The sequence below is a fragment of the Balaenoptera physalus genome (genome assembly GCF_965194825.1).
Source record: "Balaenoptera physalus genome assembly, chromosome: 14".
Classification (NCBI taxonomy): domain Eukaryota; kingdom Metazoa; phylum Chordata; class Mammalia; order Artiodactyla; family Balaenopteridae; genus Balaenoptera; species Balaenoptera physalus.
In genome coordinates, this window is record NC_138893.1 from 1,229,640 (window position 1) to 1,245,160 (window position 15,521).

Sequence of the window (15,521 nt, forward strand, 5' to 3'; positions counted from 1 at the left end):
TGGGGAGTAAATGGGTATGGAGTTTCAGTTTTGGGAGATGAAAAATGTTCTGGACTTGGAAAGTGGTGATGGTTGCACAACAATGTGAGTATGAATATGTAATGCCACTGAACTGTACACTTGAAGATGGTTAAGATGGTACATTTTATACTATGCGGATTTACCACAATTTAAAAAAAAAAAAAAAGCAGGATGTAGTATTTTGGTTCCTCTAGTTAGAAAGATCCTAAATCTCTTTAACTGGTTAGTTTATCTTTTCTACAAGTTGCTGTCATTGTACAAGTGGTCTGCAATTTTGAAACCTACATATGCAAAACACTATCAACTATAGAAAATTTGTAAAATGCAAATGCAACACATTATCCACTGTAGAAAATGTGGAAAATATAAAAATACAAAAAGAAAATAACATTACCTAACTCCTTCTATCTGGAAGGAGTTTATTTAACCAATCAAATTATCTTGAAGTGGCATTTTGGTGGATTTCCTTTAATTCTCTTTTTCTAGATTATTCCTGCTTGAATCCTCAGCCCCATCTCCCTCTTTTTCTCTCCCTCAGGGTACCAGGGCATGACAACCACTGCATAAGACAGCTACTTTTGGCAGGTCCTCGTCCAATCTTTGGCCAAGGTAGCTGGCTATGACAACCACTGAATAAGAAACAACTAGAGATTGCTTCTCTCATGAGGTGGATATGTGGAATGCTCATTGATTGTCCAAACTGTGCCCTACTCTGTCTAACATATAAACATAATAGGATTTAGAAGGGATTTGTCATGCCAGGAATTAATTAGACTACTGATTCCCAAAGTACCCTGGAACTTCCCTTGTTTAGTGCTCATTAAACTTTATTGTAATGAGTGGTTTTCTAGTGGAAAATCACTCTAGTGGAGTGATTTTCCACTAGAAAGTAACATATATTAGATACAAGTCTTTTGTTAGACATATATATGAAAAATATCTTCTCCCACTTTGTGGCCCATCTTTTCATTCTCTTAAAGTGTCCTTGATAAACACAAGTTTTCTTTTTTTAAATTTTCTTTTTAATTTTTTAAATTGCCACCTGACATGCAGGATCTTAGTTCCCTGACCAGGGATCAAACCCATGCTCCCTGCAGTGGAAGCTCAGAGTCCTAACCACTGCACCATCAAGGAATTCCCAAGTTTTCCATTTTAACAGAGTTTAAATAATCAATATTTTCCTTTGTGGTTAGTGTTTTTATGGGTTATATAAGAATTCTGTGCCTACCCCAAGTTCATAAAAAAAATTGCTTGTTATCTTTATTGTCTTACCTTTCACGTTTAGTTCTATGATCCATTTTGAATTGATCTTTGTATATGGTGTGAAGCAGGGTCAAGGTTCCTTTTTGACATATGATAACTAATTGATCTAGTACCACTGATTGAAGACTATCATTTTCCCATTATATTGCAGCGATGTCTTTGTCATAATTCAGGTGACCATATATATGTGAATCTGTTTTTAGATCCCATTCTGTTCCACTGGTCTGTTTGCCTATCTTTCTACTAATACCACTGTTTTTTTCTTTTTTAACATAGTGCAGTTTTATGAGTCTTGATATCTGGAAGTGCAGGTCCTCCAACTAAATTTGTCTTCAAAATTGTCTTTTATGAAATGCACCTTTTAGTTGTTCTTTAAGTTATGTAAATAGTAAACATTATGTTGAAAATGGCTTAATTTTATCATTTCTCTGATAATGGTTTATGTGGGTATAAAATTTTAAGTTGACTGTTGTTTTGTTTTCCATCAGCACTTTTAAGATTTATCTCCATAGTTGTGAGGCTTCTATTAGTACTGCTGATTAAAGTAAGTTTCACTGTAACTCACTTATAGTCATAGGTAATCTGTCTTTTTACTCTGGTTGCTGTTAGGATGGTCTCATTATCCTTGATGTTCTACAAGTTTTATTCCCATATTTATCCTTGCACTTGGTCACTAGCACTTAAAAAACAAAACCTTAAAATTTTAGAACAATGTTTTATTTACAGAGCTATTGAGAAGTTGATATAGAGAGTTCCCATATATCCCATACCAAGTCTACCCTATTCTGAATTCTTACATTGTTATGGTTCATTTGTCCCCAACAATGAACCAATATTGATATATTATTAGCATTAACTAAAATCCATACTTTATTCAGATTTTCTCAAATTTCCCCTCATGTCCTTTTTTCTCTCTTCCAGGATACCACATTATGTTTAGTCAAATGTCTCCTTAGCTTTCTTTTGGTTGTGACAATCTCTCAGGCTCATCTCATTTTTTATAACTTTGACAGTTTTAAAGAATGGACCTCAAAAGGGATTTGTCTGATGTTTTCCTCATAATTAGCCTGGAGTAATGTGTCTTTTGGTAGAAGATCACACAGATAAAGTGCCATTCTCATCATATCATATCAAAGGTACATACTATCAACATGACTTATCACTGTTGATATTAACCTTGACCGCCTGACTTGAGAAAGCGTTTGCAGGTTTCTCCATTGTAAAGTTACTCTTTCTTCCCCCTTCCTTTCCACACTGCTCTGTTTGGAAGGAAGTCACTATGTGCAGCCCACACTTAAGTAATGCGTTATGTTCCACCTCCTCAGGGGCAAAGTATCTACATAAATTATTTGGAATTCTTCTGCATGGGAGATTTGTCTATTCTCCCCCATCTGTTTATTTATTCAATAATTTGTTTATATTAATATGGACTCACAGGTATTTTTATACTTTGGGTTATAAACCAATACTTTATTTATTTTGTTGTTTGAACTGTTCCAACTTTGGTCCTTGGGAGCAGCTCCTTCAGTTGGTGCCCTGTGTATCCCTTTGACATACCTCCACCAATGTGGTTTTTTTGTTGTTGTTGTTGTTTGATTATTTTCTTACTTTCTTGAACTACAAGATACTCCATGCTCATCTTGTATCTTTCCTGCTCCAGTCTTAGAATCAGCAATTTCTCTGAGGAGCCCTGGTTCCTTTTATTGGAGAATGGTATTAGAAACCAAGATCTGGGGTGCTCTACAATATACTTTTGATCTTAGGTGGTCTTGCTAAAATTTGTAAGTATTAACTCTTCATATAATGCTTCTCCATTATTCTTTCCATTCTTTTCTATTGGAACTTATAAAAAGTTTGTTGAAGGGTCTCAGTCTATCCTTCATGTGAGCTTCCTTTCTTCTTTTGTTTTGTTTCCTCCTTTTCTACCTCTTCTTCATCTTTTTTGTCTGTGCTGTGTTCTGCTGAATTCCTCATTAGTATGTTTCCCTTTAATAATACTCTCTCTGATGGTCTCTGGCCCTGATTTTTATGTTATTAAGTTGTTTTATAACTTCCACTAGCATATTTTTCATTTCCAAGATTTTTAATCAGTTATTTTTTTCTCTCTTTCTATTGCTATTTCATTCACAAATCAGATCCACTAGTCAGCTGGTGGCTTGGTTAAAGTTCTAGTCTTTAGGCTGTGTCTATCTTTACACATTTCTTTAAGTCATAACCTCAGATAGTAAGTCAGCAACTTTTTAAAAGATATACATTATATAAAATGGTAGTGAAGAACCTATCTCAGCCCTGGGTTTTAAGCAGTGAGTCAGTTCCTGTTCCTCATATTTAATCCTTTTTACTCCCAGAGGCTGAACTTCAATAGCCATTTTACTGTGTTGGCTGGAAACTCCAATATATTTATTCTTATGATTTTTTAAAAATTTACATCAAACAAGACAAATTTCTGTTTTGCAGTAGTAACATAAAGCTTTCTTTTAAAAATATATTTATTTATTAAAATAAATCATTTAAAGGAAAGTACAAAGTTAATAATAGGGCAGAATAAAATAAAAATGACTGACATTTGAATGACCTAGCACTAAGCCACACTGAGATTCCATGATTCAAATGCTACTGGAGGAATAGGGACTAGGAGCTGGATCTCCTAATGGTCCAAGCCCTTACACTGGGCATTTTCTGCACAGTAACCTGTACCTATTTTCCTCTGCAGCTGATGAATGTCTGTCACTGTTGGGCAGTAGGACATAGGTTGGGGGCATCAGGTGTCCAGTGATGCTGAGGTAGGAACATGGAAGCTACTGGTTTGAGGAACATGAAAGTTAGAACCCTCTCAGAACCCTGCTTAAAGGGACCCAGCAGCTCACACTGACTAGCCAAGGAGAGCCATCTCACATGGTGAGGAGGTCATGGTACTGGTGTTTGGTGTTAAAGGTGGGGAATCCTGGATCCCCTTCCTGGCACAGTGTCTGAGTCTGAGGTTTGGGGATAAATGACTTGTCTGCTCCAGAGGTGACTCACAGAAATTTGGAAATTCTCAGCTGCAGCCTGAACTTTAAGAAAAATTATTATTATCATCTCTGACTAATAACTAGCAAACTCAAAGTGAAAAATAACTCAGTGCAGATGAAGAGAAAGTTCTTTTTCTTAATCTTCATATTGAACTAGAATGTACAATAAGGTAAAAGAAGAGACATATAGATAACAAATCTTAAAATATTAGCTGGGTAATTATGCCAATTAACATTTAGTTTTATCTATGCCCATCACATTTTATCTGTAATAGCATCATGGGTAACAGTTATTACTGTAGACTTGTGAAAGTTAATTAAAATCACTGAGCCAGAACCAACAGAAGTCCATTCTTTTTTTAAAAATTCATTGAAGTTTAAATAATCAATTTTCCATTCTGAAAATTTACTCCAAATGGAAACTTTGAGATCCAGGGTCAGAGACAGGTTTTTTTCTTTCCTGTCAACTGCCGTATCATGAGACTCTCATTGCTAAACTTCCCCTGGTTCTCATTGAGGCAGAGTAAAAGGCAGTGGTAGGGTAAGGGTTAAGTCACTGTGTCCCCCAAGTTTCTGATTTCTGGTCCCTCAGCCTAGTGCAAAAGACCACCCACCATAGAATGGGCTTTCCCCCCTTCCCCAGCTGCAGCTCAAGTGAGTTCTGGGTTCCCGTTCCATCCAGGAGCCCTGTGGATGTGCAAGCAGAGGTGATAAACTAAAATGTGCAGGTTGAAAGTTCCTCATGGTTCATTTCTAACAGGGGCTCTGGATCCCAGGGGAGAGCTGTCTGCACAGTGTGTGCAGGTCAAAGCTGATCAGCTGATGGGGGAGCAACTGTGGAGAGTCCTGGGACCAGTGTTTGGGTGGGTGAGAAAACCCTGTCCTTAAGGGCCTGGCACATCCTGGGGGGTCTTCTGGACTGCCAGCCCTGTGCATAAGGCTAAACTCTTATTGCTATCTATCTACTCTATAAAACCAAGCCAGCACAATTCAGGGCCCATCTTCTCCCCTCACAGACCACATAACCATTTTTTGGTGAGGTATCTGTGAAGTAATTCTCAGCGTATTCTGATGGAAAAGAAAGTTTAGCTGCTGCTAAATGCAACCTCCTTCATTTCTGAGTAGGCTGCACAAATGCATATTACTCCTTTCTTGATTGGGTTCAATAATCTTTGGCCAGAAAACTAAAGATGATAAATACGTACAAAACTTCCATTTATGGGTCTGCAACTACAGTAGCCAAACTTTTTATCCATCTTTAAGTCTCCAGGATCCACTAATTCTACCAACTGGCTGCTACAGCATATGTTTGGAGTATGTTTCTTTATCTTTTATTGAGTATCAATCAATCAATCGATCAATTGATCTGTCAGTGTTTATTGGTCATCTCTCACAGCCATGCCACAGTAGTAGGTGTAGGGTAGAAAGGTGTACTGAGCTCTGAAGGACATGGCTAAGTCTGGAAAATGAGTGACCTTCAAGTGTTTTGCCTTATCTGATCCCCACTACCACATGCGTGACTGTTCTTGCCCTTCCTGGGACCCCATAGCAAAATTTTTCAACATTTTGAATGTTTGTCTGATAATACCTACCATGACCTTCTTGCATTCTTTTTCTTTGTGCACTTGCCTTTCTTCTTTCCTGGACCATTTGTCCCAAGAGACAGGGATACCGTCTAATTCATCTCCCATTCCCTAACTTCTGGCACAGGGCCTAGCACCCACTAGGTCTCAAAAATATTTAGTGGATTATTTTGCCAGCACTGGCCCCCTAATTCTAACAGATGACATTTGTAAAACTGTCAGTTACAATATAATTCACACCTGACATTTCTGATTCTTTTGGAACATGGCAATACAAAAATTGACTTCTTTCTTTGCACATCCGTTTTTTGATTTGTGTGCGTGTATTTAAGTAGCCAGGCCCCAATTAAGCCACCCTATTCTTGATCAACTTATTCTTGATTTTTAAAAAATTATATAAGCTGTAGTTTCATTTCTATAGCCCAAATTAAAATACATCATTGAAATTAAAGTAATCCTACAGGAGTGCCATTAGTGTATTCAAAGCCAAATGTTGATAATAATGGCATTTACTTACTGAAATTTAGGAGTATTCATTCAAAAACAACATGCAGTCCTAAGTGCCTTAGGCCAAAGAATACAAGTTGCTTTAAGTTTCTGTGCTCTAATTAGGTAGAAAATAATTTCTTTTCCTCTTATTAACTGTCTCCTTTCCATTATATTCTATATCATTTTAAACAGAACAATCACTTAAAAGAGTTAATGGAATCCTAAGGTCTTATCTGAAGATCAAAAAACGATAAATCACCATTATTTATAAAAGTAAAAAAAGATCCCAGCAGTTGCAACTCAGTTAAGTCTACTTTCTAAGCATAGGTCATGTATATATCTGAAAATGGATTTGTTCCATCCATTTGCAAATGCCTTGGCATGAGCAAGGCAACAGGATTCAATCAAAAAGATTTCATGGAGAACAATTCCTGTCAGAATTCCTAGGAAAAGCAGATACTGATTTTTTTTTCTTTGTAGAAAGAGGGAGGCCTCTTCTATGGGCCTAATCTGCTTTGCTTTATCATGATTTGAGATGCTGCCTTACCTAGGAAAGCACAGTCCAGTGTGGGGTGATGTTGAGGCTACAGCCTTCGTGCTCCCCATACAGCCAAAGCTGCATGGGGCTTTAGACGTCACATAGGCTAATACCCCCTTTCTACAAATGAGGCAACTGGCATGCAGGGAGGGAAAGGGACCATACTAAGTCATTGGATCCCAAACTTGGCTGATCATCGCTCATTCATTCCATTCATTCAGCAAGTGCTTACTTCACACTCCTCTATGCTAGCACTGTTCTTGGTTCTGGGCACACAGTGATGGTCAAGAAGGCTATGGTCCTTACCCTCTTGTATGCTCGGCACCAAGAACAGTGCACGTAATGGACAGGGTGACTGGGGAAGAGTGGAGAGGGCCGGGAAGGGAAGGGTTATGCTGAGATCTAAATAAGAAGATGTCCTTTTGGGCTGCCTTAACAAAATACCGTAAACTGGGTAGTTGATACACAACAGAAAATTTTTTTCTCACAGTACTAGAGGCTGGGAAGTCCACGATCAAGGCACCAACAGATTGTCTGGTGAGAGCCCACTTTCTGGTTCACAGATGGCTGTCTTTTCACTGTGTCCTTACATGGTGGAAGGGGCAAGGGAGTTCTCTGGGGTTTCTTTTATAAGAGCGCTAATCCCATTCATGAGGACTCTACCTTCATGACCTAAGCCCCACCCAAAGCCCCTACCTCCTAATACCATCACATTGGGCATTGGGTTTCAACATATGAATTTGGGGGGGGGGACACAAACATTTCGTCTATAGCAGAAGGGCTAGACATGGGATGATCAAAGGGTCGGGCCAGGAATCGTCCTAGACAAAGGGAGGAGTGAGCACACAGGTTCTGAGATGGGAGGCAGCTTGAGCTCTTTAAGATGTGGCTGAGCTTGGTGAGTGTGGGGAAAGAGGAAGGAGCTGTGATTAGCGGGGAGATCAAGGCCAGGTGATGCAAGGATGTATAGGGGGTGGTTAGGAGTATGGATTTTTAAAAAATTGTAACAGGCAATCAGCTCCTCATCAAATTTAGCTTTTTACAAGGGCATTTTCTTTGTTGTTATTGTTTTAATACAGATTCTTGGGACTAGGATTCTGATGAGCCAGATCCGAAGAGGGACCAGGACAGTTACTGGCCAATTCCTGGGTCTGCAAGTCAGCTCCTCCCAGTGTATTAATGACCCTTCTGGGCAAGAATGAGAAGAGAGGGCAGTGTTAGCAGTGTTACCTCTTGGACAAACAAGTTAAAATTGGCCAAATTTTAGCCACAAACACAAAAGATTTTACCTAAAAATACTACTGTGATCATCCTTGGGCAGACGGTGGCATAGGTTAGCTAAGTCTAGAACAAACAAAACCACCAAGGCCTTCTGTGGATGAAGCTGGTGAATTTTTCTCCTCCCCTGGTCAGGCTGGTCACCCCAGCAGGGTATACCCAACCACACTTAACCCACCCCACAGAGATGAGAATCCCTTCTGACTGCACCACAGGCTGATGATCCAGAGGGTGGTAATCGGTGAGTCAGTTGCCAACCTCACAGAAATGAGACAAATGAGGGCAACAGGGGATGGACCTGAGGCTGGTGGCCCAAAATTGCCTTCGATGACCTAGAAGCCTAGCATCTGGTTGTTGTTGTTTAACTTCATGCTACCAGTCTTTACCCACTGGGAATAAAATGACATGGAGGAACAGAACAGGGTCAGTACACACCTGGGGAACAGACACATGACCTAAATGTTAACTGGCCAGCAGCCATAAAAGTGTCTCAGGGATTTCACAAGCATTCACATGCCTGGGCCTTCCCAACCAGTAGTTGAGGCTTGCATTAGACAGACAGAGCTCTCAACATCAGCACCAGGAGACTTGGCTAGGAATGCCAGCTTTGCCTCCTTACTACCTGTGCGACCTCAGGGAAGTCACTTAGTCTCTCTGGGTCTCACTTGGCTTCTGTGGACAGTGGGAAAGGTGAAAGTGGCCTTGCCAACATCACGGGCTTATATTTTGAGGCCCAAAGGAAGTAATGTTTGTGAAAGGGACTTGGAAAGGGTAGAGTGCCACATAAAATGTCTTATTAGGCTTTATGAGCACTGGGAAGTTTGAGGAATTAGGAAATTCATCAAAGAGATGAGATGAAAGGATCAAAAGGCAAAAATTCTAAGAATAAACTATAGAAATGGAGATTTTTCCATGTGAAATAGAAAAGGTTGAGGGCTATATTCCAGCCTGTAACTGGTTCTTGCTCAGACTATCATGACTAACTTCTTTCATGTCTCCTGAGGAGAAAACAAAATAAATGCATAATAAAAGGGTGGTGTTTTCTATCTCTGAAGAATGTCTTACAAGAATATTAAACACCAAAATGTGTTACTAAAGCAAGTTTGGTATTCTTTCTCTAATGAACTTAGGAGAGATTTGTGCTTGAGTGTGGGTGGCTTAAACATGGTTCTGGCTGAAGACAGGGAAGGAACTACAGAGGTTTCCTTTTTTTTTTAGCTCTTGGAATTAAATTCACAAGAATTTTCAGGCTGTAAGCTACATAAAGACAGGGAGTTCTGTTCACTGATACATCCCAAGCACCTAGCATAGTACCAGGTATATACTAGGTACTTAACAGATACTCACTGAATGGATTAACAAAACACCATGAGCTTGTCCTGATATTTGAAATCGACATAGGCCCATCCCTAAATCTTCATTTGCTCTCCGGTTCACCTTTCTAAGCCAGCCCCAGCACGTTGTGGGCTAGCTCTACACGTCACAGCAGTGGCTTCCGACCCCAGGTAACTTGCATGGAGTGGACGGAGTCAAGCCCACTCCGGCTCAACTAGAACCACCCAGCTTTTACCTAGGATACCTACATACTGGGTTTCCGGATATCGTTTTCCATTTTGGGGGTAACATTCCATTCAAGTTGCCATTATATGAGAGAGTTTTTGATGACAGGCCTGAAATGCAGGAAAACCAAGGAAATATGTCTCCTGTCAAGGCATCTTCCATCCTTAGGATTTCTGAGTTAACAGATGAAGGGATTAAAATGGTCACTCTGGTCATTTCTTTGGTGTCTCTTGTTTCATAAAATCCAAACAGAAGAAAGGATCTAAATTGTTCTCATTTTCTTCTTTTTGAAGTTTCCACGGGCTGTTGATTAAATAATCATATTTTAAAAAAGCAACCTTTCGAATTCAAAAAGGCTGAGAGTTGCCAGGTCTCTGGGGAGTCTCTGATTGTGTGCTTACAAGGCCATTGATCGAAATGATTCTGCTACCCAGTGGTGAATGCATTGTAACCACAATATTCTCTCAGGTACAACAGCCCTTGAGCAGAAACATGCTTTCTAGTTAATTATTAGCATCCAGGAAGGAGTGTGACCATGTGTCTAGGTCTGTGATTAGCATCAGGAGAAGCAGACCTGCCAAGGACTCTTTCCAAAGGTCCCAAGGTGCCAGTAGACACCTCCTCCAACCCCATCTCCAGATGAAAAGGAGAACACAGATCTGGACCACGCTCCAATGTGAGGGGGGATAAAGAGATCTCTTTGAAGGGCTTTAGGACTGGTCAGCAAGCAAACAGATTAGAAGTTCAGTTCAATAGTTGATGGCTTGTCCCTGTCCTGGAATCATAAGCGTCGCCTCCTATCCCATCCCAATCTACATTCACCTGTGTCATTGAAGGTCCAGCATCCCAAACGATCACCCTGGGAGACAATTAGATGTGAAGTGTGTGTCCTGCTTTTCAGAACATGTTTTTAGTCCTTTTCTTTTGATTCACCACAATTCTCTGGCCAAGGGCAGTTGAGGTAGACATGTCCAGCCCCAGTGTAAAGAGGTTCACAGAGGTTAAGTGGCTTGTCTAGTTCACGGGCTAGGGTAGGTACTGGGAGCCCAAGTGATGGAGTCAGACTGCTTGGGGTCACATCTTGGAACCTCCACTTAATTAGCTCTGTAGTGTGGGCTTTGGTGACTCAGTTTCCTCATCTGCAAAGTGAAAACAGTAATGATATTTGCTTCATGGGGTGGTTGGTAGACTAATAATAGATAAGGGAACATAGTCAGCGGAGAGCTTAGTACCCTTAAATGCTCAATAAATATTAGGCATCATTATTATTATTATTGAGAACATTATTATTATGGAGAGCCACCATTGAGCCTAATTCCCAATCGAGTGCTTTTCCCACTACACAGTGCTGCCCTCAGCACAGCTGCTGGTATTCCCCTTTAACCAATCCTTTATCTCTGCCCCTACCACCTTTCTCATTCAAAATAGTGAACACTCCCAAACTCTTTCTAAACATTGTGGCCTCTTTGGACGCTGTTTAAAATTCTGGGCAGGCATGAGGGGATGTGATGTTTCTGTATCTTTGTGGCACATAGTTAAGACGTATCATCAGACACGGGGAAAGGCTGCCACCAAAGGCTTGAGTGGTGTGAGTGGAGCAAGCAGAGCTGGTTCCTCCCAGCATCAACCACCAACCCAGGAGAATACCATCAGTCAAGTGGCAGGGGCAGAACTGCTAAGGGAGTCTTGGGGTTCCTTGCCCTGAGTCCTTTCCATTCACCAGCTCCTTGCATCGCCCTGCATCTGTGACCAGTTGTACAAGGAAGGGAGGAGTCAGGAAGGAGGGTGGGATGGCTTGAACAGGGCTCCGGGTAGACATCTGTGAAGTGGATTTCACTGCTGGCTGCCACCACATCAGTGGCACTCCCTATGCTGACATCAGAGGGTGGCGCTCAGAATTTCATGATTTAAATCTCCAATAAAGGGTGTATCTGAGGACAAACCCTTCAGAGGATGTTTTCTGGGGTCCATGTCCTTGCTCTGAAATCCAACATCTCCTGGAGAAACCATTCATTAGACATAACATGCTGTGGACTGGGTAGAATTAGTTAATTAGGAGTTCTCTGGCAAGATAGCATAGGAAAATCTCAGATGGCCAGGCTTCATTCCCTCTCACTGCTGGGAAGGTGTATGTTGGGTTTCTATCCAGAACTCTGCTTACTGGAGTACAGACAGGGAGAACATCCTTCAAGGTCCCTGCCTTTAGGGGATTTATAAGAGAGTTGAAAAAGTAACAGCATAGAGAATACATGAGACACCAGCACAAGGCAAGTCCCCTATGTGGGTGACACCAAGGCTAAGAATGTCTCTTTTCTAACACCATCTCCAGATTTTGCAGGTCACTCACTAACCCACTCTTCCTAAATCTAAAATTTCTATTCCACATTTACAAACCTCCTTGGAAAAGCTACAGTGTAATCGTTAGTCATTTTGATCTCCCTGGAAAAAAAGGGTGTTATGTCAATTCGATAATTATTAATGTGGAACTTGGCTTTCCAAGTTTAGATGACGTTTTCCACAAGGGTACAGCTTATTATAAGTTACATGCAAATAAGTGCTGATTTCTGGGTTAGCTTTTCTCCTTACAACCTAAACCTGGACCTCCTCAGTAACACTAGAATCATTATTCTTGTAAGAGGAAACTCAGAATTCAAGAATAAACATTATGAATACTTCATATGTCAATATTTGAAGTATAGCTACTCTTATGCTTTATCTGCTTTATCTTTGTCTACTGTAGGCTGCTCTGCATCACATGATGTACTTGAAAGACGTGGGCTCTGGCAAGTGAGAGAACCGAGTTCATATTCTGGCTCTGCCACTTCCTATCTGTGCGAACTTGGGTATCTCCTTTGAGCCTTAGTTCCCTCATCTGTCAAATAGGAATAAATAGCCTTATTTTTCAAGGTGGTTGTGAGGAATAAGGCAGTGAACTGAGAAAAACAGAGTTCAGTGTCTGTCTGCCAAGTGGGTGTTCCATAATAGTAATAATTTAATAGCTAACGATTAGTGAATACGTAGAATGTACTAAACAGTATGCTCTGTGCTTTATGTATATCACTGTATTTAATCTTCAGTACATGAGATACGTATAATCATTTTGTCCACTTTATAGTTGAGGAAACTGAGGCACAGAAAAATTATATGACTTAGTTAAGAACACACAGCCAGGTACAGTCAGAGTTAGGATTTGAACCCAGGATCTAGGATTTGAACGCAGGACCTAGGATCTGAACCCAGACCAGATGGGCCTCCAGAGCTCATTTAATAACCACAAGAAATAGTGACAATTCTTATCAAGATTATTCAGTTGAAAAATGAAATGTTTGGGTTTTTTTTTTTTTTTTGGTTTAAATGCTGAAAAAGAACTGCTCTGACAACTAGATGCACCGATTTGCTCCGTCCTTTTCTCAATATAAAAACAAAGCTTCTATAGGATGTCTGGCATTATTTGGAAAAAGAAAAATTGCTTCCTGTAATCTGGTAATGTAAGCAGGCTAGTGATATGTGCTTTTAAAAAATCCAGGAATACCCTAGTTGTAGTGAACTTCATTTTTTGTACAATTAAGTATATAAGCTGAAAGATTTTAAATTTAAGGGCATAAAAAGGTGTGATTTGGAATGGAGATTTTGCTTCGAGCCTTAATGACCACACTGACAGACTATCACTTATTAACCTGGACCCTAAGTTGATATGTACCTTGTCTTAATGGTGATAAGTAATGCATTAATTTACCTTTTATTCTTTGCCAGCAATGCTAAAGTGATCTGTAGATTTGACATGATGTGTTTCTACTAGAAAGACTGCACTTCTCCCTTCTATTCATTTTAAATGGGACAAAATTCACATTGTCTGTCATTTCCGTATTGAGAAATAGACAACTAAGGAATGTTATTTCATTAAGACTGTCACTGAAGCAGAATGCTGATGCCAATAAGCATTTCTGTATATGTTCTCTTTTCTTGCTGACATCTTGTTGGCATGTTGCAGAAGCTGAGTGGTTAAAAAAAAAAAATCTCAAATGTAAAAATTATAATGCCATTGTCATTATCCAGAAAAGATAATGGCAGAGAAAAAGGAGAGTCGTAGAGGTTAAAATCTCTTGAGGGGTGGGAAAAGGGAAGGGGCTTTCAAGGACCCTGACTGTATTGGCTACCCTCAGCTCCAGTACACTAGGCACGGAAGACTGACCGGAGGTTTCCACCCACATGGAACTTTCTTTATTCCACAAATGCACTTTGCTTCCCCCCACCTCGGGGCCTTTCCGCACAGGTCTTTTTCTCCCTGGAATGCTCTAGCCACTGACCTTCCCCTAATCCTTGCACATTCTTCAGATCTCTGCTTAGATTAGAGAAGCCTTCCTCAACCTCCTAGATTCAGTTGGATCCTTTGTCCTTTTTCTTCATTGGGGTCAAACATTGTCATTGTTTACAACTGTATATTTGTGTGATTGACTGCAAGCTCCATGGAGGGTGGGAACCAGGCCTGGTTTTAGGCACCACTGTAGCCCAGGGTTTGGCACAGTCTTGACACATAGTAGATGCTCAAAAAATACCTGTTGACCTACAATAGTTCACCCTGAAGGGAACCTGAGCACCTTCTGCTTAGGCCAGTGCTGCCGCTGCTACAAAATAAGATCACAGGGGTCTTACTTCCCCCGTCCAGATTATTTGTGCCAACAAGACTTTGGTTGCACATTGGACTGGTGTGAAGCATTCGTTCTCTCAGGCTTCCCAACAACTTTGATTGGCATAATCTCGGTTTGGTTTATAGCCTCTGGGATTACCAGGTTTGTAGTGAGATGCTGAAGGTAGGGAGGCATTTATCAGTTTTCTCAGCACACAGGGGCACCTTTAAGGAAGGCTTCGTCATGTGGCAGAGTTGGGAATTAGCCTGTTTATCACTGAGGTTCACATGTCCTATGCCACTTGAGTTCAGGATCCACACCCTTATGTGTGTCCACGGTTAAGAGCAATTCTGACACTTCTTTCTCACTCCAGTGGCAGTATTAGAATGGAAGTGAGTGAAAATGACATAATAATAGGAATAGTCTATAATGATGTTCAAAAATGTTTCTTAATAAATCAAAACGCAAATGTTACCAAATTATTTGTGACATGCCTCATGGCTGATTGTGATTCTCAAGTCCACACTGTGGAAAAAAAGCTGAGAAGCACTCAGAGGGTGGACCCTGAGGGCCAGCCAGGAGCCTCAGGCTGCCTTCCCTCCTCCTCACCCCCACCACAGGGCAAGCCTACTAAGGGGCACCTCTGCTTCCTTCCTCTTTTACTTTCTGGGTCTGGAATCAGGACAAAGCAAATCAGCATCTGGCATCGATTTGTTACTCTTTTAATAACCCTAATACATCTTGGAGCACTCCATTTACTTGAGCATTTTGACAAATCTATTTTAAAGAAAAGCATTTATTTGTTCAGCTTTTGATCAGAATAAGCTCAAGTGCCTAAAAGTAGAGACCATGGTACATCTCTGTATTCAACTGCCACCTTCCCCCTTCCCCCATTCCTCCCCTCCCCAGCACAGTATCTTATTCTGTAAACACTTTTGTGATTTTTATTTGTCTCTACCTCTTTTTTTCTCACTTCTTCACTCCAGGAAGGATACTGTGGGATTGGCTTATTTTATTACAGGGCCTATCAGTATGCTGGTTTTGTGCGAACCTGGTCACTCCATCCATAACACAGGCTGCGAAAGGCCAAGAACTCAAATTCTCCCTCATTTGGGGAGGGGGGGGGGTATATGTCCATGACAGTCCCTTG